The sequence below is a fragment of the Aquarana catesbeiana genome, linkage group LG04 (assembly GCF_042186555.1).
Source record: "Aquarana catesbeiana isolate 2022-GZ linkage group LG04, ASM4218655v1, whole genome shotgun sequence".
Classification (NCBI taxonomy): Eukaryota; Metazoa; Chordata; class Amphibia; order Anura; family Ranidae; genus Aquarana; species Aquarana catesbeiana.
In genome coordinates, this window is record NC_133327.1 from 283,583,418 (window position 1) to 283,609,958 (window position 26,541).

The window sequence follows — 26,541 nt, forward strand, 5'->3', positions numbered from 1 at the left end:
TTTTCCGACACACAAAGTTTCAGAGCAGGAGATAAAATTTTCCAAGAACAAAATCCGATCGCGTCAATTCCGACCGTGTGTGGCCTGTTCCGACGCACAAAGTGCCACGCATGCTCAGAAGAAATTTCGACATGGAACAGCTCGGTCATGTAAAATTAGCGTTCGCAATGGATACAGCACTTTCGTCACGGTGCAATGTTAAAAATGGTTTAATACAGCGCACTCTCTTCTTCTTTATAATGTGACAAGAATTAAGTAGTTTTGCTGCTCATATTCACACACACTTCTCACAAACTTATTTTTTTGTTTTTTTTTTTGGGATTCCCTGAATATATTGTTATTTGTCACATCTGACAGAATTTTTTTTTTTTTGTTTTCTTTTTTTTTTATTTAAAGCCATTTTTGGTTTAGATTATATGTTTGTATTTTTTCCAAGGCTGATCTTTGTTTAATGTTATTTTTAGTTTTACTCCAGACTATTTTTGTGTGTGTTTTGTGTGTCAAGTTACCACAACACCATTGATATCTTTTATTATTTAATCTCAAGGAGATTGTTTGGTGTTGGTGTCCCTTGTTAATTTCACATTGTATTTTTGAAATGTACCTGAATCCTCACAAACCAACTGCCCTTTTTGAAGTGAAACACACATAGGCAAGTATAATTCAAAACAAAATTCCTTTATTAAGGGCTCAGAACCAAACAAAGAGGGAGGCAACACTGGATCAACAGGAGAAATTAACGAAGCCTGGGACCCCCAGGGCAAACATCAATTCTTGAACATCAAAATTGGTGGCCTGAGGAGTCCATATGTAAGGGAGGCCAGTCTGGTCCAGAAGTCCCAGAGATCCGGAAAGCAGCAGATGACATCTGTGTCCCCAGGCTGTGGTACCACAAGAGGCTGCATCTTTTGGCCTGGATCCAGGGTCCTCACTTTCTGGTCTTCCTTCCACGCTTCATTCCGGGCTGTGGCTGTGCTGTTGGAGATGTGGCAGGAGGAGGAGTAGGACCTGGAGGAGGAGGAGGACTGGGAGGACCTGGAGGAGAAGGAGGAGGAGGACCTGCAGGAGGAGGAGGAGGACCATCTGTGAGTTCGCAAAGGTGTGTCTGAGATGTAATTTGGCCCCTCATACCTTTATTAAGAGCCTCCAATATGAGCGACTCACACATGAGTTGTTGTCCCTCCTCCATCCTCTGCATTTTAGAGGCAATGATGGCAGCAATGTCCTCCTCCATGGTGTGTGGTGCTCCCAGGGCCTCTGTAGCCCTCCAAAAGAGACCTATGGCAGCCTTTTTGCATCATCAATCACAATCCTAAATTAGTACTCCAAACTAACATCTAGTTAACATCATTGATTGGTTATCCATGTTCACTGCAAGATACAACACAAGACAAAGCCTAATGTCAGACCCAACTCTCCTAATCTTGTTACAATATAGGCCTCAATCTAGAAGTTTGTCTCTTACCTTCGTTCTTACGATCGGCGCGTCCAATGCTCCTTCCTCCGCTCACAGATCGTACGTAATATGCACGTGTGTTACGCTTTATACACACTGCGCATGCGTGTAACTTCGCCCGCCCCTGACGTTCTTTCTAGTCTATTCCCCGCCCCTTTTCGTTCGGCGCAGTGGGTGAAGAGCACATGGCGGTGTCACAGCAGGTGCGTGCTAATTATAGCAACGAGGAGGAGGAGGAGGAAAGCCCGGAGATCGAAAGATCAGCTCAGGAAACGGTGGTTGGACCTCAAATTAAGAGAGCCCGAGCAGTACAGAAAGATCCGGAAAGTGCTGCAAAAAAGTAAGTAGTTGTGCTGTGTTCCTATTCTTTTTGTCTTTATTACGTTCGTGCTGCTCCATATGCTTTTCTTAATTGTACAGTTTAAAATGTCAATTTTAATGTTCATGGGCCCATTATTAGTTCGTATCAAACATTTTTTTTCGCCCTCTAAAACACCATTGTTTAGGCCATATGCATTTTCCTAAATTTTTTAGGGTCTACTTGGATGCAAAATATTTGGTTGTGTAGATGGGTTTGTTACTAGAATGAAATGCAAACTAGATTTTGTGTAAGGAGAGGACACTCAGCAGCTGTTTTCACATCTGGACACTGGAGCACTAGTGTGGGACACAAGAACACCATTTTTATTAGGGGGGCCACACAGGTGCTCCAGTGTATACTATAGGGGGGGTCTCCATCTGTGAAGCTTGAACTAAACAGGTAAAGTATTGCATGTTGACAAAGGACAATAAAAAAGCAACATCTTGGAACTCTGCTAAAATTGACAAATGTACCCCACTTCCAAGCAATGTTTCCTATTTATAGTTCTGCCATCAAATATCTGTGTGCTATTTATACCATTTTTGTTTTACATAGGGGAGAAAAGACTCGGAGGACACCCCTCATCCGAGGAGACCAGAGACCCCCCACCTCTGGAAGAAGGTGAAATACCCCCAACACAAGTGGAGCAGGAGGAGGAAGAAGATGTGGTGGAAATTGGCACCACAACAGGTGAGTGTCTGCGACCACAGACTCAGGTAAGAGATGGATGCTGGCAGATTTTTGATACCTGTTTTTGTTTGTTTTCTCTCTTTTTAGGTGATCGTGAGGTTAGGGATCAAGATCCTTTCACATCAGAAAGTGCCCAGATCCTGATCGGGGAGATAATGGGGTGTAATTTAGAATTGGAAAACATCAAGAAAAAAATCAATGATGTGATTCAAAAAAATGATAACATCATTGATGGTTTGGGGCGAATTTAAAACCCCACAAAATCACTTTTGTAGTACAATCTTTTAAATTTTTTAGCAATGTTTTGAAAAGCCAAATTTGGAGGATGCACACAGTGTGCCAACATGTGCTATCTGCCATCACGGGAGATCAATGGACGCGTTTTGGGGGTCTAACCCCTTCCTCAATAATAAAGTAGCGGTGAGGAAGGGCTTGCTCCCACAAAACACGTCCCTTGATCCCCCGTGATGGCAGCTAGCACATGTTGACATTTGTAAATTGGTGTGCATCTTCCAAATTTGGCTTTTCAAGGGGTGATTTGACCCCATCTGAACGCAATATCAAACACAGTTCCTAAATACTCATGTCTGATATTGCCTTCAAGTTTTACCAAATGTGAACTTTGTAAGTTCAAGTTTTTTGCCTTTCTTGTTGGTTTTACACAGGCCTGTTTTATCGTAAATGGACATTTCTATTTTTTGATAATGCCACCCCAAAAATTGTTATACAACAAACATGTTGGTTTGTTTTCAATACCATTTCTAAATGCACATGTGATTGTGCAGGTATTAAAAAGTTTGTTAATCAAGAATGTGTGGATTATTGTCTCAACGCTACAACACTTTTGTGGTGATGTAACTGCTGTTTTCTGAGAAAATGGTGGTTATTTCCTAAGGGCAAATCCTCTTTGCACTACAAGAGCATTTTCATTGCAGTTTCAAGAGCACTTGTAGTATAAAAAGTGTATACGCCTTTAGTAAATAACACCCAACAGTGCTTTGTATAAGGTTACACAATCACGCCATTTTCTGGACTCAATACATTTCTGTCAGGGTCAGCTAAAACAAACACAAGCAGTAAATGTCCACAAAGAATTTCTTTTTTTTGCTTTTTTATTTGAAAAAGGCTTCACAAATTTGCAGGCATATTGATGGCCCCCCTACCCGCAAAGAACTCAAGGTATCGTAACCGGACATCACGGGCACTCAGGGAGGGCAAGCCAGGACGGCCGCTTTCAAGCGCCGTCAGTGTTGTTTCAGGTATCACTCCGGCCTCAGGCCCAACTGAGCCAGCATAGTTGGCCGAATGTTTCCGTAAAAAGTTATGGAGAATACAGCACGCCATGATTATATGATTAAGTTTATACTCCGCCATATGGATAGGTGTCAAAAATAGGCGGAACCGGCTGGCCAGGATTCCAAATGTGTTCTCCACCACTCTTCGGGCTCTGTTCCAGGGTGAGGGTCCTCATCGGGAATGGCTCCATAAGATGGTCCCCCAGCGTAAACGCTTCATCAGCAATGAACACAACTGGGAGTCCTTCCACATTGTCCTCTGGAGCTGGCAAATCCAAGCTGCCATTCTGGAGACACCTGTAGAACTCCGTCTGGGCGATGACTCCACCATCGGACATCCGGCCATTCTTCCCCACATCCACATACAAGAAGTCGTAATTAGCCGACACCACTGCTAACATCACAATACTATTGAACCCCTTATAGTTGAAATAGTACAACCCCGTGTTGGGTGGTGGGATGATGTGGACGTGTTTCCCATCAATTGCCCCTCCGCACTTAGGAAAGTCTCACAGCTGGGCAAAGTGGGAGGCCACAGTCTGCCATTCCTGTGGCTTGGAAGGAAACTGTTGAGGAAAACCAAAAAAAATTTGTATTTTGGCACATAAACATGGAAAGCAGATTAGACACAAACATTCTTGGCCAACATCCAGATAAAACATTTATTAAGGGGAATTTAACAACACCAAAGTATAAGGTACACCTATCATATTCCCCCTCCCCCCCTCTCATGGGCCATTTCTAACATTATGGGGGTGGGGAAATCTTGGACAGGTAACCTTCTCCACTTCATTGAGAGATGAATGCCTAAATACAGGGTATTACTTGGAACAGCCCCTCCTTAGTTACACTATTGGCAGCCCACTGGACAGGTAAGAAGTGTCATAATACAAAGATATAAATACACACTGTACACATTTGAGCACATTTGGACATTCTGCTATTACCTATCAAGATAATAATAGGATCTAAAAAGTTTAAACAGTACCATTTGAAAGTATACAGGCAGGCCCTTGCATTACATGCTTTGGGGAATTCATCCATAAATCTGACCACAAAAGAGGTGGGTATAGTGTGTATGGGTTTGGCAAAGTCAGCAGATAGATGATTGAGGATAGATAGAGAATTGGGATCATCTGACTTAACAGTTGGGGGAGGGAGGGTTACAAAAAATGATTTGGGGACACCACAAAAAAAAGCCTCTGCCACTCTGCCTGAATTTAAAGCTAAAATAACATTTCAAAACATTTTAGGGGGTGTTTGGGGTAAAGCACTACTATGGAGCTGATAAAATACATTGTTTTAAGTGACTACATGAGGTGAATATAGGGCCCGTAGAGCATGCTGGGGAGGTTAGTGAAGGACAATCTGTATGAACCTAAAAAATTAATAACATAAAAATCCAGCATGCATGAGGACAAAGGGGACATTCACAGCATATTACAATCATGGTAATTAGGGAATGAGGAGAGAAATACAATATATTATCAAACATTAAATACAATAAAATGTGATATTAAAGGATAAAAAACTTACCTTCATATACTCCTTCTGCAGGACCTGGATGATGGCAGAACAGGTCTCTGGGATAATGATCCCCAGAGCCAGGGGGGAGATGCCTGTAGAGAACTTCAAGTCCTGCAGACTTCTCCCAGTCGCCAAGTACTGCAGGGTAGCGACGAGCCTCTGCTCTGGAGTGATGGCTTGCCTCATGCAGGTATCCTGCCTGCTGATATAGGCGGTCAGCGAAGCCAACAAACGGTGAAATACGGGGTCCGTCATCCTGAGAAAGTTCCTGAAATCATCAGGATTATTCTCACGGATCTCACAGAGCAAAGGCATATGACAGAACTGGTCACGCTGAAGCAACCAATTCTTGGTCCATGAACTCCTCCCCACCCTGTTCATGGGCTGGACTTGTGTCAAGGTCAGGACCCCAACATCAAGCCCCCGCACAGCACAAACTCTACGAGGAGTACGCATACGCAACATGGCTAGAAAACGGTCAGCTGCTCAGAACGAAGTAACAGAACGCACTGAAGAACAGCAAGGCCTGTGAAGAGCGACCTGAAAAACAGTAACGAACGCACAAAAAACACAATGACAAGTCAATGGTACTTGCTTGCATGCACTGAAGAGCAGATACAAACCCACAAGCACAAACTGAACGGCAGAAAACGATCTGAAAACCACGAGTCTGAAAAAGCGCAAATCTTCTCTCACCAAACTTTTGCTAACACGAGATTAGCAAAAGGAGCCCAAAGGGTGCCACGCTTGGTTCTGAACTGGCCTTTTCTAGTCTCGTCGTACGTGGTGTACGTGACCGTGTGGTTGGCGATCGGAAATTCTGACAACTTTGTGCGACCGTGTGTACGCAAAACAAGTTTGAGCCAACATCCGTCGGAAAAAATCCTAGGATTTTGTTGTCGGAATGTCTGAACAAAGTCCGACCGTGTGTACGGGGCATTAAACATAAATTATTTTTCACAATGCTTCCTTTTCACAATATTGTCCTACAAAATTGAACTTTTTATGCGCTCCTTAGACATAGTTACATAGTAGGTAAGGTTGAATAAAGACAACAGTGCATCCAGTTCAACCTTTGTAGGTGTATGTGTGTGTAGAAAAAACATTTCTCAAATCCCTGTATATTGTTTTCGCTAAGATGCACGTCCAAGAGTCTTTTAAAACTATCCATACTGCCTGCCGACACCACCGATTGTGGAAGAGGGCCCCACATCCTTACCGCCCTGACAGTGAAAAACCCCCAACGCAGCTTAAGGTTAAACCGCTTCTCTTTCAGTCTCATTGTGTGGCCCCGTGTTCTCTTATGCCCCGTACACACGGTCGGATTTTCCGATGGAAAATGTCTAATCAGAGCGTGTTGTCGGAAATTCCGACCATGTGTGGGCTCCATCGGACATTTTCATCGGATTTTCTGACACACAAAGTTTGAGAGCAGGATATAAAATTTTCCGACAACAAAATCCGTTGTCAGAAATTCCGATCGTGTGTACACAAATCCGACGGACAAAGTGCCACGCATGCTCAGAATAAATAAAGAGATGAAAGCTATTGGCCACTGCCCCGTTTATAGTCCCGACGTACGTGTTTTACATCACCGCGTTTAGAACGATCGGATTTTCCGACAACTTTGTGTGACCGTGTGTATGCAAGACAAGTTTGAGCCAACATCCGTCGGAAAAAATCCATGGATTTTGTTGTCGGAATGTCCGAACAAAGTCCGACCATGTGTACGCGGCATTACACTCCCTGGGACTGAAAAGTTTCATACTTACACTGGGATCACCGTTGAGATATTTGTATATCGCTATCATATCTCCTCTCAAGCGTCTTTTCTCCAAGGAGAATAAATTTAGACAAAAGTCTAAAGTGACAAAACCAAAAAAGAAACACTTTTTTTTTCTTTTTGCTCTATAATGTGTCCTCTTTAAAATGATACTAACATTATGCTTTTGGTACAAAGCATGTTTTTTTATAAATATGGCACAAAAAATGAACCAACATGGCAAATAACAAAAAAGTTTAAAGGAGATGCATGGCCAAATCCCTTTTGGCCATACCTCTCCTGTAGTTCACAGGAATGTACTTAGTTCTTCACATCTGTGACCCAAACTCAGTCAACAGCTCAGTTCTCTGTGTAGAGGAGGGGGACTGATGCAAGAGTGGATCAGTGCTGCATCTACACAGGTGAGTATGAATTTTTATCCCGCACTTTTTTAAATATTAATGGTTAATACAATAGAAAAGGGAAAAAAACTGCAGGAAAATGCTGGCTGAAGGGAGAAGGAGAAGGAGGTGTTAACCAGGGCTGATTAGGGTAAACTAAGGCTTAATGAGGGGTTAAATAAAATGTATTTTTTACTTGTAAGGTTGCTTTAACTGCATCTGCAGATCAAGTTCATCCCTTTGATCTGCAGATGTATGAAACCGAGTAGATACAAAAATAAAACTCCTATTTTGTGCCTGAACAATGTTTATACAGTCAGATGAGGGTTTTTTTTTATTTTTATTGTTTACAGCAGGAACTGCTGGAGCTGTATGTATGTATGTACACAGCAACTCAGTTAAGAAGGTACAAAAATAGGGAGGGGGATACAGCAGAGGTACAGATAGACTAGATGTGTTAGACACATTCTTTGTACTATGATGACTTTTTTTGGATGTGTGTAGCACGCCCAGTGTCCTCAATTGGTTAAGTATATTTTGGACTTTATGCACAAATTTAATGCTTTAATAATAAACAATGTACCTGTTTAGGTTTTTTTTTTTTTTTTTTTTTTACAATTATAAACTATAATTCTTTAGTATATTTGTACTAATGAATACAACTTTTAAAACTTCAATTTTTGTCATATCTACTACTTGTTTTTAGGAGAGCTGATTAACTTTCAATATTTTAAATAATGAATTCAGACAGGCTTTTACAGGCTTTCGGATGCATTATTGCTGATTCAACTACACTCAAGGCACAAAAACAAATACATTATCTAACATCCAAATATAAATATTCACAAAACTTTGAAGCAATTTTAATTAACCATTTCAGTCACATCAAGATGCACTTTATAGAAGGTAATTTGCTCATTTAATGCCTGCTCTGTTTGCATATAAGCATATAGTAGTCTATCTATACAGATCAAAGCAATAGGCTTGCTATAAATACCACCTCTCCAGCAGCACATACGCACTCTAGCCTTAACACCGCAAATGCTCTTTTCGGTTTTTAGGAGTAAGAAATTTATGAGTTCCAATCAAGCAGGGTTTGGCGAACGTCAAAGAAGTTTTAATTACCATCATTTATGAGTTAATTGTGTACAGTTTTTTGGTGTTTTTTTGCATTATTTGATTATTTATTATTCATTGAGACTGTACATTTATGCATAGCACTGTATTGTGGGTCTACATATGTTTGATTCTATTTCTCACATGTAAGGATATTTTGAATGCAGCAGCAGTGTGATAATGTACATTACTGAATATCATTTTTTTATGTGTTTAGGGGATTATATTTAGCACAGAATTGGGATTTATAATACTTTAAAAAGAAAAAAGAGAAAGCAGCAGATTTTTTAATATTTGTGAGTCTCTTGGTAAACTGTACTTGGCAATTCACTGACAACAAACCCCCTAGAAAGGCAAATTTATAACACACAAGATGATGAACCCACTATTAGTAGGATAGGTATTTCATATAGAATAATGACGATGAAGTGGTAACAATTTTAAGTGGCTTAACCCACAAAATGAATTGAAGCCAGATCTCATAACCATTAGAATTCAAGAAAACTAGTGATGTCACTGGTGCCTCGGAAATGAATGACGTTTAGTTGAAAAAATGGATAGTAAAAAAATGCATGAAAAGTTCTGGATTACACACAGGTAAGTCAAAATACAGTAATGGTATTTTGTTTCTAATTCAAAGAACATGTACTGTAAGTTTTATGTATGCGCATCTAAGGTATCAATTCTACCCATAATAACTTCCAAAAAAACTGTGGTGTAAAAACATTTGTGAAATATAAAATAATACATTTTCATAACATTCTAATTAGGGTTGTCCCGATACCGATACTAGTATCGGTATCGGCACCGATACCGAGCATTTGCCCAAGTACTTGTACTCGGGCAAATGCTCCCGATGCTTCCCCGATACCTAGAGGACAGCTGTGATCGGCGCGTGGGGGAGTTACAAGATTCTCCCCCAGCGGCTTTCAGCAGCTTTAGTGACTGTCATTGCATCCTCCTCCATGCCCCCTCCGTTCCTCTGTCCCCCTCCGCTGTCCCCCTCTGTTCCTCTCTCCTTCCCTGTGTCTCTCCGCTGTCCCCCTCCATTCCTCTTTCCTTCCCTGTGTCTCTCTGTTGTCTCCCTCCGTTCCTCTTTCCTTCCCTGTGTCTCTCCGCTGTCCCCCTCCGTTCCTCTCTCCTTTTCTGTCCACCTCCGCTGTCCCCTCCGTTCTGCTGTGTCTCTCCGCTGTCCCCCTCCGTTCCTCTCTCCTTTTCTGTCCCCCTCCGCTGTCCCCTCCGTTCTGCTGTGTCTCTCCGCTGTCCCCCTCCGTTCCTCTTTCCTTCCCTGTGTCTCTCAGCTGTCCCCTCCGTTCCCCTCTCCTTCTCTGTCCCCTCCGTTCTGCTGTCTCTCTCCGTTGTGTGAATGGACAGAGTCAGCTGACTCTGTCCATTCACATAACTGATACATTGTAATCTCCTGTGATTACGAGGTGTCAGTTTATGAATGGAGAGGAGCCGCTGTCTTCTCTCCATTCATTCTCAGTGCAGCTGAGGCTGCAGAGAAAGGGACTGGGGAATCTCTATCCTCTGTCTCTTTCTCTGTCTCAAGGAGGAGATATCAGAGGTCTGTTAAGAACCCTGATATCTCACCAAAGCCCCCCAACAGGGCTGATTAAAAAAAAAAAAAAAATAACACATATAAAGAATAAAAAAAATATTATTGTAAAAAATAAAAATTGTAAAAAAAAAAAAAAAAAAACACACACACACATACACCGTTCACCCCCTCCCCCCCCCCAAAAAAAAAAAAAGAAAACACTGTTAAAAAAAAAAACAAAAAAACAAAAAAAAAAAAACACTGTCACATGACATTAAAAAAAAAGTATCGGTAATCGGTATCGGCGAGTACTTGAAAAAAAGTATTGGTACTTGTACTCGGTCCTAAAAAAGTGGTATCGGGACAACCCTAATTCTAATCATTCCCAGTTAGTTACTGTGAAGAGACAAAAGATTTATGACACAAAATTTAAGGAACCCAAGGGTATAATATGACACAAGTTTATTTTACCTAAAGTATATGCAAAGCCAAATTTTTTTAGAGTATAAAAATATCTGCAGGGATTTTTTTTCTGTCTATGTCTCCTAGTCAGGAGATTCCCTCTAACTTTCTTTCCTGGGACACATCAACAAGTGAGAAGACAATTCTACACTGCAGTGGATTTTACCTCTTAAACAGTTGTCACCACAACAATGGTCTGTATTGGAAGACTGACCCGTACATTTATGGTGACAAGTCTTAAATGTTGGATTTATCATTACTTCCTGTATTGGTGACAGTAGTTACCAAGAGTGGTGTCCATTGAGGACACAGACATTAATAAAAATTGGTCAGGGGTTGTAATCCATTATGCTATCCAAACATAAAAAAAAAAAAAGTTTTAGTTATGCATACACTTTAACTAAACAGTGGCTTAGTTATGCATAGTTTCCTAGGCAGTAGATAACACATAATACAAAATGTATTGGTCGCAGTCTGTGGGTCTGTTACTTCATATGCATACTTTAAGCACGTATTTGCTTTGTAAAAATGTTATAGCATGAGCATTAATCTAGTAAAGAAATAATCCCTAATTATTTTGTTGCTATAATTACAAAAATATATTTGAGAACTGCTATAAAATTCTATGATTTGTTTTCTTCTGAACCAAAAGCCTACCCATTGATACAGTCTGAGGTAAGGATAAAGGTGAAGCTGGCCAGAAACATCAGATGATATATGGACATTTGAAATGGAGATGTATGCTCATATTGTACATGTGAACATGTGAACATGTGCAGAGTAAAGAAACCCAGTGCAGCTTTTTTTTTTTTCAGGACAGTAATAGTCTAATGGCAAAGATGATACAACCTGTCCAGAACTCCTCAATCCATTACGGGGGTGTCTAAATATAAAACATGCAGTACAAGCTACATAGTTACTAGTTACTGTTTTTCTTTTAGTACTTTTCAAAGATGTAGGGTTATGGAATTTTACTACCATGCGGTTTACAAAACCAGGGAATGACCTTAAAGTAGACCTTCAGGCATTTTTTTTCAACTTTCCATCTATTAAATATTCTGCCCTTGTTGTTTTAACTTTGGATAGTAAAACCTTTTTTTTCTGCCAGTAAATACCTTATACAGCCCACTTCCTGTTTATTGTTTGGTAAAAAGCCCAAGCTTATGACATCATGCACAGCTCTCTCTCTCACTCACCTGAGAGTTTGCCAGGAAAAAAGGGTGGATGAGTCATAAGAGGGCCAATGAGAGCTGCAGGGCTGCAGAGCTGGAGGCGTGCCTCTGTGTGTCTGCGTAAATCCAGGAAGTGAACAGGCAGCAGCTTCAGCTGCCCACAATTAAAATGATTGCAACCAGAGATTTCTGCAGCATATTTGGCAAGTACAGAATTACAGTATATATAAAATAATATGCAAAGTGGTTAGAGGGAAGCTTCAGAATGGCAAATATGTTTTTATTACAAATTATGTGAGCAGACTGCAGTTCCACTTCAATATCACCACTGCCATTACTTGGAATTAAATTTGTTAGGGGTACATTTTGCTTCTCTCCTGACCTCACGTAAATTGTACTGTAAATTTCGGCATGCTGTCTTGTTGTCTTGGTCACGGATGACTGAACTATCCATGATTTTAAAAATTAAGAAATAAGCAAAAGCTTAGGCTAGACTTGGAAATTACATTATGTTTACATGAAGACATGTTATATTTCCCAGTGGAAAACTCTGACTTTTCATAAGGAGATTCCAAAGTGACTTTTAAATAAAAAAATCAGTACTCCTGAATCATAGTTTCTTTCAGAATTCACTGTAGCTGAATGTCCAGTAATTTGAAATTACACTACAATGCCTCCAAACCTAGGGATTTGGTTACCCATAAAGGTGTTTTTAATTCATTGCTAATATTTTTAACTGTGAGGATTACATGACTAGGCAGGGCTCTTTTTAATAGCAATACAAGATATTTGACAGCCTACCTAATACCATGCTGTTCTGCATATTAAGGAAATGCATACTTGATCAATCCATTAACAGAGTGTGATACTGAGTAATGGCTCCTGTGTCCAATAATGGCCCCACAAAACAAGTTTCTAACTTGTGTTTACAAATTCCTATTGAATCTAGGAGTGCCTTTTCCCCAAACAACTAAACCTATGTATTATTAACCTATTAGTAACTGATGAAGATGTAAATAAATGTTATCATTACACAAAGGATGTGCAATAGGTTTACACAACTCATATTATACCCTACAACTCAAATATATAATGAGTACAACAGCTTATACTCAACAAAATAAAACTGCCAATACAATAGTGCATTGAGTTAATACGTTCAACAAGGGTCACACAAACTGTAAGGGCACTTTCACACTGGGGCGTTGGGGGCATCAGCGTTAAAGCGCTGCTATTTTTTTTCTATTTTTTCATTTTAACTGCGCTTTTTGGCCCCTAGCAGGGTGTTTTAACCCCTGATAGCAGCTGAAAAAGGGTTAAAAGCACCCGCAAAGCAATGGGCAGGGGCTCTTTAGCAGTGGTGCATACACCACTCCTAAAGCACTGCAAAGATGCTGCCCGCTGGACTTTTTTTAACGTCCCGTAAGCGCACCGCTTCAGTGTGTGTGAGTGACAGGAGAGACGATTTACAGGCGCTATTTTTAGCGCTATAGCGCCTCAGCGTGAAAGTGGCCTAAAAGAAGCAAATACATAACCAAACAGACAGATTTCTTTAACCCTATTAGACTCCTTGGCTGGGAGATGTAGGGCATACTAGAGAGAGTTTGCTACTGATTAATAAGTATAAAACAAAAAAAAAAAAGTGAATACAAATAGAGCTCACACTGAATAAACATCACACAATAAATAAATGAATAAAGTCCCTCAAAATTATTACAGTCCAACAAAATGTTTTATAAATTGTTTCTTTGAAGAGATAAAACAATATCCATATTGCCCACAGATAGATGTGTTTCAATCAGTGTATTTAATCACACAGATAGTTTGAGAAACACGATGACATGACCACACTCAGATAATAATCCCTCCCAAAAACTCCCCTGGTGATTGTCCCACCTTATGACATGGACCTTGCAACTGATATAGATTGTATTGATTGTTTAACATTTAGGGTCAGCACAGGATTTTTGGCTATTGTTTTTAATATTCAGGTAAACCCCAAATGCAAAAGCAATCAGTGTTTACTTGAGCATGGCTGCGTACAGTCATTCACTTGCACTGACAGCTGTACGCAGCATGTATGGCTCCCTGGGCACCCAAAAGTGCTGAGTGTGATTGACACCACAGCACACAGACACTAGTTAGTGTCCATGTGCACAAGGTCTTACCTAGTTCAACCCTTTTGATATACTACATACGTCCGAAGAGTAAAGGGTTACGCATAAGTTGATGGACCATATTGGAGGTCTTTAAAATGGTGGGTGGGAGGGGACAGAGGAACATCTATTCCTTAATTTCCTCTTCTCAGAATTAAACCAGAAGTGCCAATGATTTCACTAGTTCCAGTTTCAAAAACATCATTCTCTGGCTGTTACAGCCAGATAATCTTGTAACTGAGCAGATCTCTGCTTGGTTAGATGCTTTGAAAGGCAAAAGAAACATTGGGAGCTATTAGACTCACAATGTATCCATAAAGAATAACTGTCACTTGCTCATGCTATTATATGGGGGTTTGTTAACCCCTTCATGATAGCAATGAAAGTAAATTAGAAAAATAAAAAAGTTAAAAGAAATAAAATCACAATAAAATATATTTAAAAAAAACAAACAAAAAATCTTTTTTAGTTTTTAACACAAGAATTTTGGGACACTTTACCAATGTCATCACGATTGATGGACTTTTATTGTTACACAATATTCTATGTAAGGCTTATGTAATTTTTGCATATGAATTTATTTTTTTGGATCATTGATTTTATATGATTCGCTTTGCATATTTATGGTATAATTTTAGGAGATACACACACAGTCATTTCACATAAATGTAATAAAAAAAAAATTGCACATATAAAATTGTAGGCATTTAATGCTTATGCATCTAAATATAGATTTGTGGTACATTTAATGATACAGCACAGTCACCCTTCTTGTTTCACTTTTTTTGTCATTGGATGAGTGCAACTCAGTAGAATCTAATATTTTCTTGTCTGGTGCAGATCAGTGGCGGCCCGTGCACTGTGGGCGCATGGACGCCGCCCCCCTATCCATGCGCCCGGCCCCTTTCAGGGCACCAGATGCATGGATTCCTATGGCAGGGGTGGTACTTTTTGAAGCACCTGATTAGAGCCAGAGGCTCTAATAGGCTTTAAAATAGGGTGGGTTCAGGGCGCAGAGAGTGCGCCCTGATCCCATCCTATTGTGTGACGATAGCAAATTAATTTTCACACTAACCATCTGCCCTGCCAATCAGGAGGCAGGACATCAGACCTGCTTCCTGATTGGCCAAAGCACCAGGCCACCCTATTGGATGCCTGGCGCTTAGGAAGAGGAGCGAGGAGACACGCACTGGAGTGGAGGTCACTCTGAGAGGAGCTGCCGCAGTGCTGCGGTTAGTCCCCTCAGCTCTGTCAGAGCTGCATGCGGGGGGGTGGGGTGATGCTGCCAGAGCCGCAAGCCCCGCGAGTGTGGGGGGGTCATGGGCACAGTGGCTGCATTTGATGGGCTCAGTGGCTGCATATACTGGGCACAAGTGGCTGCATATGATGGGCACAAGTGGCTGCATTTGATGGGCACAAGTGGCTGCATTTGATGGGCACAAGTGGCTGCATATGATGGGCACAAGTGGCTGCATATGATGGACACAAGTAGCTGCATTTCATGGGCACAGTGGCTTTGTTTCATAGGCACAGTGGCTGCGTATGATGGGCACAATGGCTGCGTATTATGGGCACAAGTGGCTGCATATGATGGGCACACGTGGCTGCATATGATGGGCACAAGTGGCTGCATATGATGGGCACATGTGGCTGCATATGATGGGCACACGTGGCTGCATATGATGGGCACAAGTGGCTGCATTTGATGGGCACAAGTGGCTGCATTTGATGGGCACAATGGCTGCATTTGATAGGCACAAGTGGCTGCATATGATGGGCACAATGGCTGCATTTGATGGGCACAGTGAGGCTGCAATTGATGGTGGGTTTCAGTATTTTTCAGTTTGTTTGCGCCCCCCCCCAACAATTTTGAGCACCAGCAGCCACTGGTACAGACCCCAGTTTATTATACTGTAAAATAATTTTTTTTAAGCAGTATTGCATACCTTATTTGCTACTCTGTTCCTTTATGTCAAGAGACAGAGAGACAGAGAGATAGTCATGTATATTGTCCCCAAGCATTGCAAGGAAGAAAAAGAAAAACATTTGACAAAACCTTCCGAGAAAATGACATAAAGGCCAAAATGCCCCAGTCATAAAAGGGTTAAGTAAATGCCATTCTGCAGAGTCAATCATTCAAAAGCCCTAACTCAGTTTTTGTTTGTCAGTTAGAAAGTTACAGTCTATTCAGCAGTAACCTTTGCCTTGACACATAGCAGGAATATGTTCCAAGACATGTATGTAAGAGATGTCGAGCTGAACATGTACTTATTCAAGAAACATCTGCACCTATTCTAATAAAAAAAAATCTGAAATGAGCCCCATGAAGCTAATTAAAATAAAGTTAACTTTAGGGAAGGATAAAGAGCTATGCCAAGAATGCCACCCTGTTGATGATAAAAAGACTGCATCCTTGCCAGCAGCAGCTTGCTGTCAGTAAAAAATGAATTTGAAACAGATGCCAACTGTGTCAACAGCTTGAATCCAATAAATTTTTTATGACAAAATGACACAAATCATGACAAAACGACATAGGTGTACAGCACATCAAAGCAGCTCAACTATATTCATAATAAGTCTGCTGAGCTATTAAAGTGCTACTTCAAAACCAGGTTATTTAGTCTTCCCTTAGATGACAAAAAGGATATATCCACATTTAATTGTATATTAGAACAGATCCTTTGAAGACCATACCGATGCATATTGAAAGGTATAGGTTCCTGCTGGGAACCAAGATTCTTTTTCTGCTTAATATAGTGTTAAATTCTCAAGCTGGATTTAGCTTACATTCTTCTAACAATGGGGACATCAGTTCCTTACCATATTGATTGTAGGCCATTACAAGGTCAGTTTGCTTGGCAGTGATCTATATCTTCTCACATTCCCAGCCAAAGACTCATTGGAAGCAATCCTTAATACAAAAGAACTAAATGGCTAAATTAAGTTAATGACACATACTGTACATCTGATGGAACAATGTCTATTTATTAAGTAACCTGTATAATGAGTTGGATAACCTTTGTCAAATAGGTATGAAAAAGTAGTCCATCATACACCATCATTAGACATTTCAAGATAGCTTTTGACTTTTCACTGAGGAACTTTGCACCTAATCATCTAAAATGAATGAAAATAGAAGAGCAAGCGATTCATAAAAATATACTACAACTTGTCTGGATACCTTGAAATTTAGTCTCCATAGTTTTACATTCTGAATCGATTGATTAACCTTTGTAATTTAGTGACTTTGGTAATTGCACAGATACATTATAGATTAAAGACTGTGTTGTACATTTATGTGGCATGATATAACATTTATGGATTTACAAATGTTACACACACAGTATATATATATATATATATATATTTATATTTCAAAGATATTTGACACCTTTTAGAAGTCAGAATTCTGGGTTAGTAGGTTAGAAGGTAAGAATTCTGACATTATATAGGGTGAAGCAGGCAAACCGGAGATCCTAGTTTAACGCATTGCAGAAGTATGGCATGCATATGACTTAGGCCTCATGCACATTGGACATTATAAAAACACCAGCAGCATTAGCTGCAGAATTAGTTTTTCAGTGTTTTTGCTGTAGCGTTTTCCAGCGTTTTTTTTTTACGTTTTTTAGCAAAACTATACTCCCACAGCTTATGGCTCAAAAACTCTCATAAACACCTTTTTCAGCTTTTTTTCAGCGTTAGAGCACATTTACAGCTGAAGAACTCTTTAGACCCACTAGTTCTGGATTTTCTTTCCAGCCATAAAACACCCCTGCCAAAAATTGCTGATAACAGCCTATCTGTGCATGGACACATAGGATAACATGCTGGTGAGTTTACTGGCTCCAGAAAAAAAATGCCTGAAGAAAAAAACAGCAGCTGTAAAAACGTCCAGTATAAGGCCTTATTGAGGTGTCACTTAGGCTGTTAGGCAAATAGGTTGTTCACTTAGGGGAATATTTGCTTTGCAAAGGAACTTTCCTTTAGCTTAGTGAATGTGGAATTTGCAAAGAATCATGCATCAGAAAAATAAGTAAATAAATACATATTTTTGCTTGCGCTTGATTGTATAATGGAAGTCAGTAGAATTCCACCTCATTCACTAGGCAAAGGGAAAATTCCATTGCAAAATGAAAACATTTTTGCCTTTAGTGACTCAACCCCAATATCTTAAAATTCTGTACTGCATATGTGTTAAATACTTAAACACCCCCCTTTCAGCTTCTGTTTGACTATTGCAAATGTCAATCAGGTGCTGGGATGTCTGTATAGCAAGAATAACAAAAGTAAGTCATATGTCTAGGTGCAGAGAAAGGGAGAGCAAAATAAGTCCCATCTTTTGTGTCAGTGGCAATAATAACCCCCATAATTAACACCAGTGGCAGCAATATTATATCTCAGAATTAACAGTTACAGCAAAAACAATCCCTAGCATTGGTATTTTGTCGTTTTACTTACCTGAGTACCTATCTCTATGCTGCTGCCTCTTTTCTCTTTGGGCTGGAACTATATTTTTACTCTCAGGTGTAGTTCACTCAGCCTGTAAGTACTGGTGATATTTCATTGCCAAGTACTGTCTGATGCTACTCTGTGTTGTCGCCACAGATCCTGTGGTACAATCTGTGGGGAATGGACACTGAGGGATAGTTTCCAAAACCCTGAGGCTTACACATGGCTTTCATGTTGCCACAGACTGACACAGCTATCAAACCGCCATTTGGCAGCTGGTGTGGTACCCAGGGTGTTCTGCAGTGTGAGGAGGGACTTGTCAGGGAATATTGCTGTACTGCATAGAGTCCAGGGCAGGAGCTCAGTTTCTGCTTCATGCCTTGTGCTCTACTAGTGACCGATCTAAGGTAACCAGCAATGCATGTGACATACACACAGGGCCCGTTTTCCCAATAGGCACTGTAGGCATGTGCCTACAGATTCCCTTCCTAGAGGGGAGCCTGTCTGAGTTTTTTTTTTTTTAGTACTCTAGTCGTGTGTAAAGCTGCTGCCCATAGCAACCACTGAAGTAAAGCTGCTGCTCATAGCAACCATTAAAGTGAAGCTGCTGCCATTAGAAACCAGTAAAGTAAAGCTGCTTCACTTAGCACCAGGAAAGGGAAGCTGCTGTCTTAATAACTAGAAAAGTGAAGCTGCTGCCTCTAGCAACCATTAAATTGAAGCTGCTGCCCCTAGCAACCACTAAAGTGAAGCTGTTGACCCAGGCAACCACTAAAGCGAAGCTGTTGACCCAGGCAACCACTAAGTTCACACAATTTTGGAGTCCTGTGCTTCTTCTGGTCCATTTCAGGTCCGAATTCAGCCAAAAATCTGGACTGAAATCAGACCTGAAATGGTGAACAGGGATACACCGGACCCCTGCCCTGAGCAGCTCCATGCTTCAGTGTGAACACAGCCTAAATCCAGCCCTGCATACACATGCTTCTTTCTGCACAGAGTCAGAGGAGGGCTGTCTATACTATTTAGCTAATGACATATTTCTCTCAGTATGATACTTTGAAAGAGTGGAGTGGTTTATAGTAATTTGCAAAATGAACACACCAGTTGGTATTACAGGAAGCCCTACAAATCCTGTTTTTTCTTTTGCTAGTCAAGCTAATAGTTAGCTACTTTTATCTTCCAGTTCAAATAAACTTAGGCTGCATTTGCACTTCAGCGTTTTGAATCGCGGGCAGATTTGCCGCGAATCTGCCTGTGATTTGAAAGCACTGATTTGTGAATGGCAAATCGTGGGACTCACATTTGAGATACCATTCATTTGAATGACACCTCAAATCACAGCGATTTGTCACGCAATAATGTGTGCTACAATTGCGGCAACATGCAGTGTTTGAAGCATATCACCCAAAAAAAGTTCAGGAGCTACTTTGGGCGACACGCTTCCCGCAATGCGTGTTGTCATGATTGCAGCGTGATTTATCTAGCGGTAATCGCTGCAGACCCTCGCCACCATTTGAGGTGTCATTCAAGTGAATGGCATCTCAAATGCCCACAATTTGCCATTCACACATCAGCACTTTCAAATCGTGGACAAATTCACAGCAAATCTGCCCTGCAATTCAAAACGCTTAAGTGTGAATGCAGCTTTAGAGCCTTGAAAGGTCAACATTTACTTGTTAGAAAGGTAAATCAACTAGTTATACTGGCAAACTACCAGGAAAGTACTCAAGGTAAAATATACAGTATTTAGTCTCCACAATCTAGTTGTGTCTTCTATATACTGTTATCTCTTAGATGACAGAATAACTAGAAAAAAATAACCCTGATATAGGCCTTCACAGTGTCCCAAACAATGTTAAATTGTTCCATATGCTCACACAGCACATTGATTCTCTGGTTACCTGCGGTACCCAAATGGGCTGGAAGTTCATATCTGGTGACCTGGAAAAAGTCGGGCAAAACCTGACTTTGTATAAATCTGTGAAATAAATGATGCACTGATCCTTGGAGGTTGTTACAACTGTCATTGATTACTGCACCAGGATGAGGAATCAGCCGCTGATTACTCCACTGAGACATGTGATTAGCAGTGGTCATAATACCCTGGAGTCTCCACTTCCCCTAGCTCTGTAAAAAAAAAGGTTAAGTAGGGTTGCCACCTCATTCCTTTAAAACCGAACACATATTAATTACACAGGTTCTGTGGCTAATTAAGGTGGTATTCAAACTCATTTGGTGCCTTATATGCATTCAATTAGCATTCAATTAGCCTCAGAACCTGTGCAATTCATATGTGTTTGGGTTTAAAGCAATGAGGTGGCAACCCTAAGGTTAAGTTAAGTCCAAAACTTTTTCTGATTTTGGAGAGAGAACTATTGTCTGGTTTCAGTGCTATACAGGGCTCCATTAGAGAGATTTCCCCTCACTTCCGGTTCTGCTGACAACAGTTCACCAGACAGAAAGTGAGTGACAATCTTCAACAGGGCCGCAGATAGAAATAAAAATTGGGTCTAGCCTCCTGCTACTAGAGAAAATAACTCTAACTTCCTGCATGGTAAAAAGTTGTTTGGAGGACAGGAAGTAAGGATAAATATGTCAAGGGTTTCAATCCTCCCCTACTGCATCAAAATTAAGAGATTTTTTTTGAGTAGGACTTACAATTACATTCCCTTGACATGTGTTAAGTGACTTTGACATGATACTTTGATTTCACTCCTTTTCTAGTAAGCTCAAGGCCAACTTTCTGTGCTTCTACTGGGTATATTCTATTGCAGTGGTGCACCCAATTGTAACATACTCAGTGTTCCCAGCATGCCGCAGTGCTAGCATTGCAAGAAAAATATTGGCAACCATTTATTCTTTATGTCGCCCAGTTGAGCCAGTGCACCCAGTGCAGCTTTTTAAAGTGTAAAGACATTGCTGGAACGGAAAAAAAAAAACTTGTATTAGTCTACATTCACATAATAGCAGCAGCCAGGGGTGGCTGCCAGCTAGAGATGGTAGATTCTTGCTGGTGGTTGTGAATGCTGCCTGCATGTATATGAACAGCTTTATAGTCTGGTGCACTGTAAGCACCATCAAAATGTGAGTATCCTGATGTTCCTTTTTCTAATTAAACTTACAAACAAATGATAATACACTATCCAGCCTCTCTTTTATATTTTAACATTGAGGATATCCTCTGTGGATGTAACTGTGGGATCCTCCTGAAAACATCTTAATTCAAAGCCCAGGATTGGTGGTTCAACAGTTTATGTAGACCACACTTAGTTGTGCAGTCACACAGCTTGAAGTGAGCGCAGCCTCACGGGGGAGGGGAGCACATGTGCAAAGTCACCCTCTTACTGCACAGGAGTTTTCTTCACAAGAGTCACTTTTTGGAATATTAGTGCACGCATTAACGCACGAATATTACTGCATGCATGCACTTTAACATCTGGGGATTTGAAAATTACTGAGGACATTCTTGTGTTTTTTTTGGACACATTTTATTTAATGGAAGAATTTTTTTCACTGTGAACTTGCTTGATTTACTATTTTTTGTTGCACCATAGTTTATATTAGTTTTTTTCTTCTTGTGTATATATAGTTTTGATGTTATTGTAATAGCACTCTTTTAGCATTAATGCTATTATCGCACAGCGATTTATAGTGTGCATCTACAGTCAGTGTTTCTGCTGCGTTTTGGCAACATAAAAAACTGGCCATATCTAGTCGGCCAATTTGTATGTGGACAAATCACAGTGTTGCTGTGCATAGTAGCCGCTGAATGTAGCAAACTATATGCATCCCATCTGCAGTATGAATGTAGCCTAAGGCCTCTTTCACATGGACTGTCCGTTCAGGTCCACCTGTCAGTTTTTAGGCGGACCTGAACGGACACTCCATGGAGGTCTATGGAGCGTCGGATGTCAGCAGTGACATGTCCGCTGACATCCGACCCGCTCCGATTCAAAAAAGTGTAACGGAGGAAAAACCTACTTTTCTATCTGTTATCGGATCGGATCGGGTGACGACAGACTCTACAGTCCGTCCTCACCCGATCCCCCATAAGGGAGAGCGGCGCTCTGACAGGTCCGTCGCTGCACAGTGTGCAGCGACGGACTTGTCATCTTCCTGCTCAGCGGGGATCGGCGGAGTGATCCCCGCTGATCAAGCAGATGTTCACGGGGTGGATCATCACTGATCCGCCCCATGTGAAAGAGCCCTTAAGGCCCATACACACGATAATAAATTCAGAAGTAAAGTTTCATACAACGAACGATCTGCCAATTTTCTGATCGTTAGTATAGCGCTTTCAACAGCCGATTCTGACTTTTTAGACGATAAAAGTTAAAGATGCAGGTTGTAACATTTTTATTGTACAGAAATTTCAAAAAGGATGGCAACCTTGGCTCAACAATCCTAAATGTACTGTTAAGTTGTCAGCGCTCTCTAGTATTTTTGTACCTGTTATTCTTGATAAAGTTGACATGTCATGTGGTTTACCTAAGAAGTGTCATTTCTGGCTCTACTTAGCAGCGGCTCCTTTCTTTCACTCTGGGCCACCTGTTTCCTTTTTCCTTTCTCCCAAACTTCCTTTCTCCCCCTTTGTCTTTCTCCTCTCTAACCTTTCTGAGGTAAAAGTTGAAAGAGATGTGAGGAAGCTAAAATGAGCAATATATTCTCTGGCACTTTTATTGTCTTACTTTTTCCCATCTATTGTTATTCACATTTTATGGACTTCACTCACAAACACTTACCTCTATGTCTCACTTCTTTGTTTGTTAAAACTCCTACTAAAGAAATATTGCAAAATATATTTTTTTTATTGTACGTGAACATACCATCCGATTTTCGTTCAATTAGTACAGATTTCATCTGAAAAAAATCGTAAGAGCAAGACTACACATGCTCAGAAATGAAAGAATATATACAAAACAATAAAACACATGACATCACTTCTGAAGTTGGATTCTGTCATACGAAAATTTTCATATGTTGAGTAATCTCTTCACTTTCGATATAAGACTAGCATGCAACAAAAAATGGATGAATATTCGTCCGATAATCTGATCGTGTGTACCAGGCTTTAGGGTAGCGATACATTTAGGCACTACTAAAAGGTCTGTCTTTTTTCCTGTCTCTTTTGTTTAAATATAATTCTTTGCATGGTGTAACATAAGTGTTAAAATTCACAGGACACGGATACAGAAAGTGTATGAGTGTCACAGTGAGAAATTATACAAATATGTTTGGCAAAGCTGTGCTGTTGTGACTAGGGAAATGTAACACTATCAACAGAGAGCACCTGGGCAGAAACACTAGTACTCAAAATATCCAAAATAATCGCCTTCTTCAACAGTTCACCACTTGATAGAACAAACAAACAATATAAACTCACTACTTGCAATGATTTAGAAACAAAGAAGTCAGTGCGGCAGGCATATTTTTTACATTCACAGGTAATTGTCTCTGTACTTTGACATAGATATTTGAGTTCTACATGCTGTTTTTTAACAGCTGTGAAACGTATTAGATATGAACAGTTTTACAGCAGAGAAATATAGCAAATGTATTGCAGTACAAGCCTAGAAGAATCAGAGCTGATGGTTAGGAATATTTTATAAGCAATGGTTACCATACCCTGTTGCTGGTTACTGATTTTAAAGTGAGCCATAGAACATACTTTGTCAAAGAACCCTTTTATTTTTGTTTATGTGAAGTCTTTATCAGACTTGAAAGAGACAGCAATGTTTATTTTGAAAAGCCATGGTTGCCTCATATGCACATAACTCTTGTTCATTGTTTCTTTAGGAATACAGAAATTATCAACTGTAAGAGATACCTTCACAAGCTGCCTCTCTGGAATTCTCTCTCAGTTGTTAAAGTATAATAATATGCCCTTGCACTAATTTCTGTAAAATATTTAGAGCTTCACACTTGTGAAAAGAGCTATGCTATTCTGCTGTCAGCTGCAAGGTAGAGCGATGTGGAAAAATGCAACACAGGCGAATTTTGCCTCACTGCTCCGCAGGACTCTGTGCTCTGAATTTTTATGCATGGTCACACATGTGCATTGAAAGTGACATTACATTCAAGTTGTAGGAAAAAAAAGGGAAGCAGCACCTTGTGTTGTAAAAATGCAAGCCCCCCCTCCCCCTTTTGGTTGCAATCACTACACACAGAAAAAAATTGGAAAAATGTGCTTTATATTTACAACTTGTACTGCTGGGGAGTAGGGCGGGGGGTGGAGCAGCACAGGCTCCAATAGCAGGAGTACCCTCCGCCACTGCAGCACTGCTGTCTCCGCATGTTGCATCATTGAGCCAGGATTGAAGCTTAGTTAGTCAGTGGCGGTGAAGAGGAAGGGGGAGCTTTTGTGGTGCTGCACAATTCCTATACCTGTGAGCTGAGCTGAGCTGATGTTTTTGGGCATGTCTCTTTGCTGGAAGGGGCATGTCTCTTTGCTGAAAGGGGCATGTCTCTTTGCTGGATTGGTCATGACTCTTTGCTGAATACATGGGGATTCCTCTTTGCTGGATTGGGCTGTCTCTTTGCTGGATTGGGCTGTCTCTTTACTATATGGGGATGCCTCTTTGATTCATGGAAATGTCTCTTTGTTGGGGATGTCTCTTGCTGAATATACAGTGTTATCTCTGCTGGATTGGGCTGTCTCTTTACTATTTGGGGATGTCTCTTTACTTTATGGAAATGTCTCTTTGCTGGATGGGCGTGATTTTTTTTTTGGGGGGGGGGTGGGCAGAATTTCATTCTTGGACCCAGGCTGCACGATGTCTTGGGCCAGCCCTGGTAACATTTTTTGTAAATAAGTGACCCCAGAAACAGGTAATGATGTTTTGCCCATTGCTTTCAGGTTCATTTGAGCTATGGGTGATCGATGAAGTATAAAATGCAAATGTCACTTTTTTCTTTAAAGCAAACTTCTTCTGTTACAATGCAGCTGCTAATATATTTATTGGTAATATAGGGAGGGAAGTACTACTGTATCGCATCATAAAAGCTACAAGTGACCAGCATTGCTGCACAATTGAGAGGTAATCAGATTTTCAGGCATACAGCATACAGCCAATTTTTCATTACATTTGACAGATCTTTTCCAACATAAAAAGGCCTAGATTTCAGCTTTACTTTTATTGTCTTACCAAAAATGAAATATAGGGTATAGCCTCAAATTAGGTAATTGAAGCAATAAGGGCAGGTACCATCATCCTTTGTATTAGTATAGTGGAAAAGGGGTGTGTCAGGGGCTGCTCCAAAATATTGCGCCACGACAACGAGAGTGTTGAGGATTATCTCGGTACCCAGAGATTCAGACAAGGTAAATATAAAAAATATACATTTATTGAGAAAAACGACGTAGATAAAAAAAATAGATAGTCCTCAACACTCTCGTTGTCGTGGGGCAATATTTTGGAGTAGCCCCGACACACCCCTTTTCCACTATCATTTTACCAAAAACAATATATAGCTAAACTAATCAATAAATGTATCACAGGCTTCTGCAGCACGAAGCAGTAAAAATTTTAAAAAATATGTTTTCACAATTATAGTATCATACAGGTGATTACAACATTGTTTAAAAATCACAGTATCTACATTTCACTATACTGTGATACAGGCATTTATAGAGCTATGTATATTCACATATATGGCAATGCTACTGGTAGTCATTCAGTGTTTTGCAAGATTAAAAAGGAGGTAAAGAGGTAATTGGTGGAGGAAAAATATAGAAAATATGAAACGTATAATACAAAATATTATCTATACAAGGCATTTTTTTTTTTGACAAAGCAAGTAGATTGTTGGTGGGATATTTTAATGATAAATCTATTAGAAAAACTGGATCTACTTTAAAAAAACCTATTTGAATTTAATTCCTTAGAAAATAGCAGGTCTCCTAATCACAGAGAGGTTATCTAGTATTAACCTGACGCATCCAGAAGAGTCTTTGTGAGGTTAATTGTCTGCTTTCAAGCCATGGCTAATATTGAGGTATACATAAATATGAAAATAATTCCCAGTAATAAAAAATGAGGAAAGCGCAATAAATAGACACACTGCCACAAATCAATTTAAACCATAATGTTTCTAGGAGTACAGTGTAAAACACATTTTTTTTTTTTATAATACATTAACCACTTACGGACTGCC

At 40.2% G+C, this 26,541-nt stretch overlaps 1 protein-coding gene across 1 annotated transcript in view; it reads right to left on the reverse strand.

Moving 5' to 3' along the window:
- CSMD1 (CUB and Sushi multiple domains 1) overlaps positions 1-26,541 on the reverse strand; it is a 3,274,537-nt gene that overhangs the window by 2,255,954 nt on the left and 992,042 nt on the right. The window lies entirely within an intron of this gene.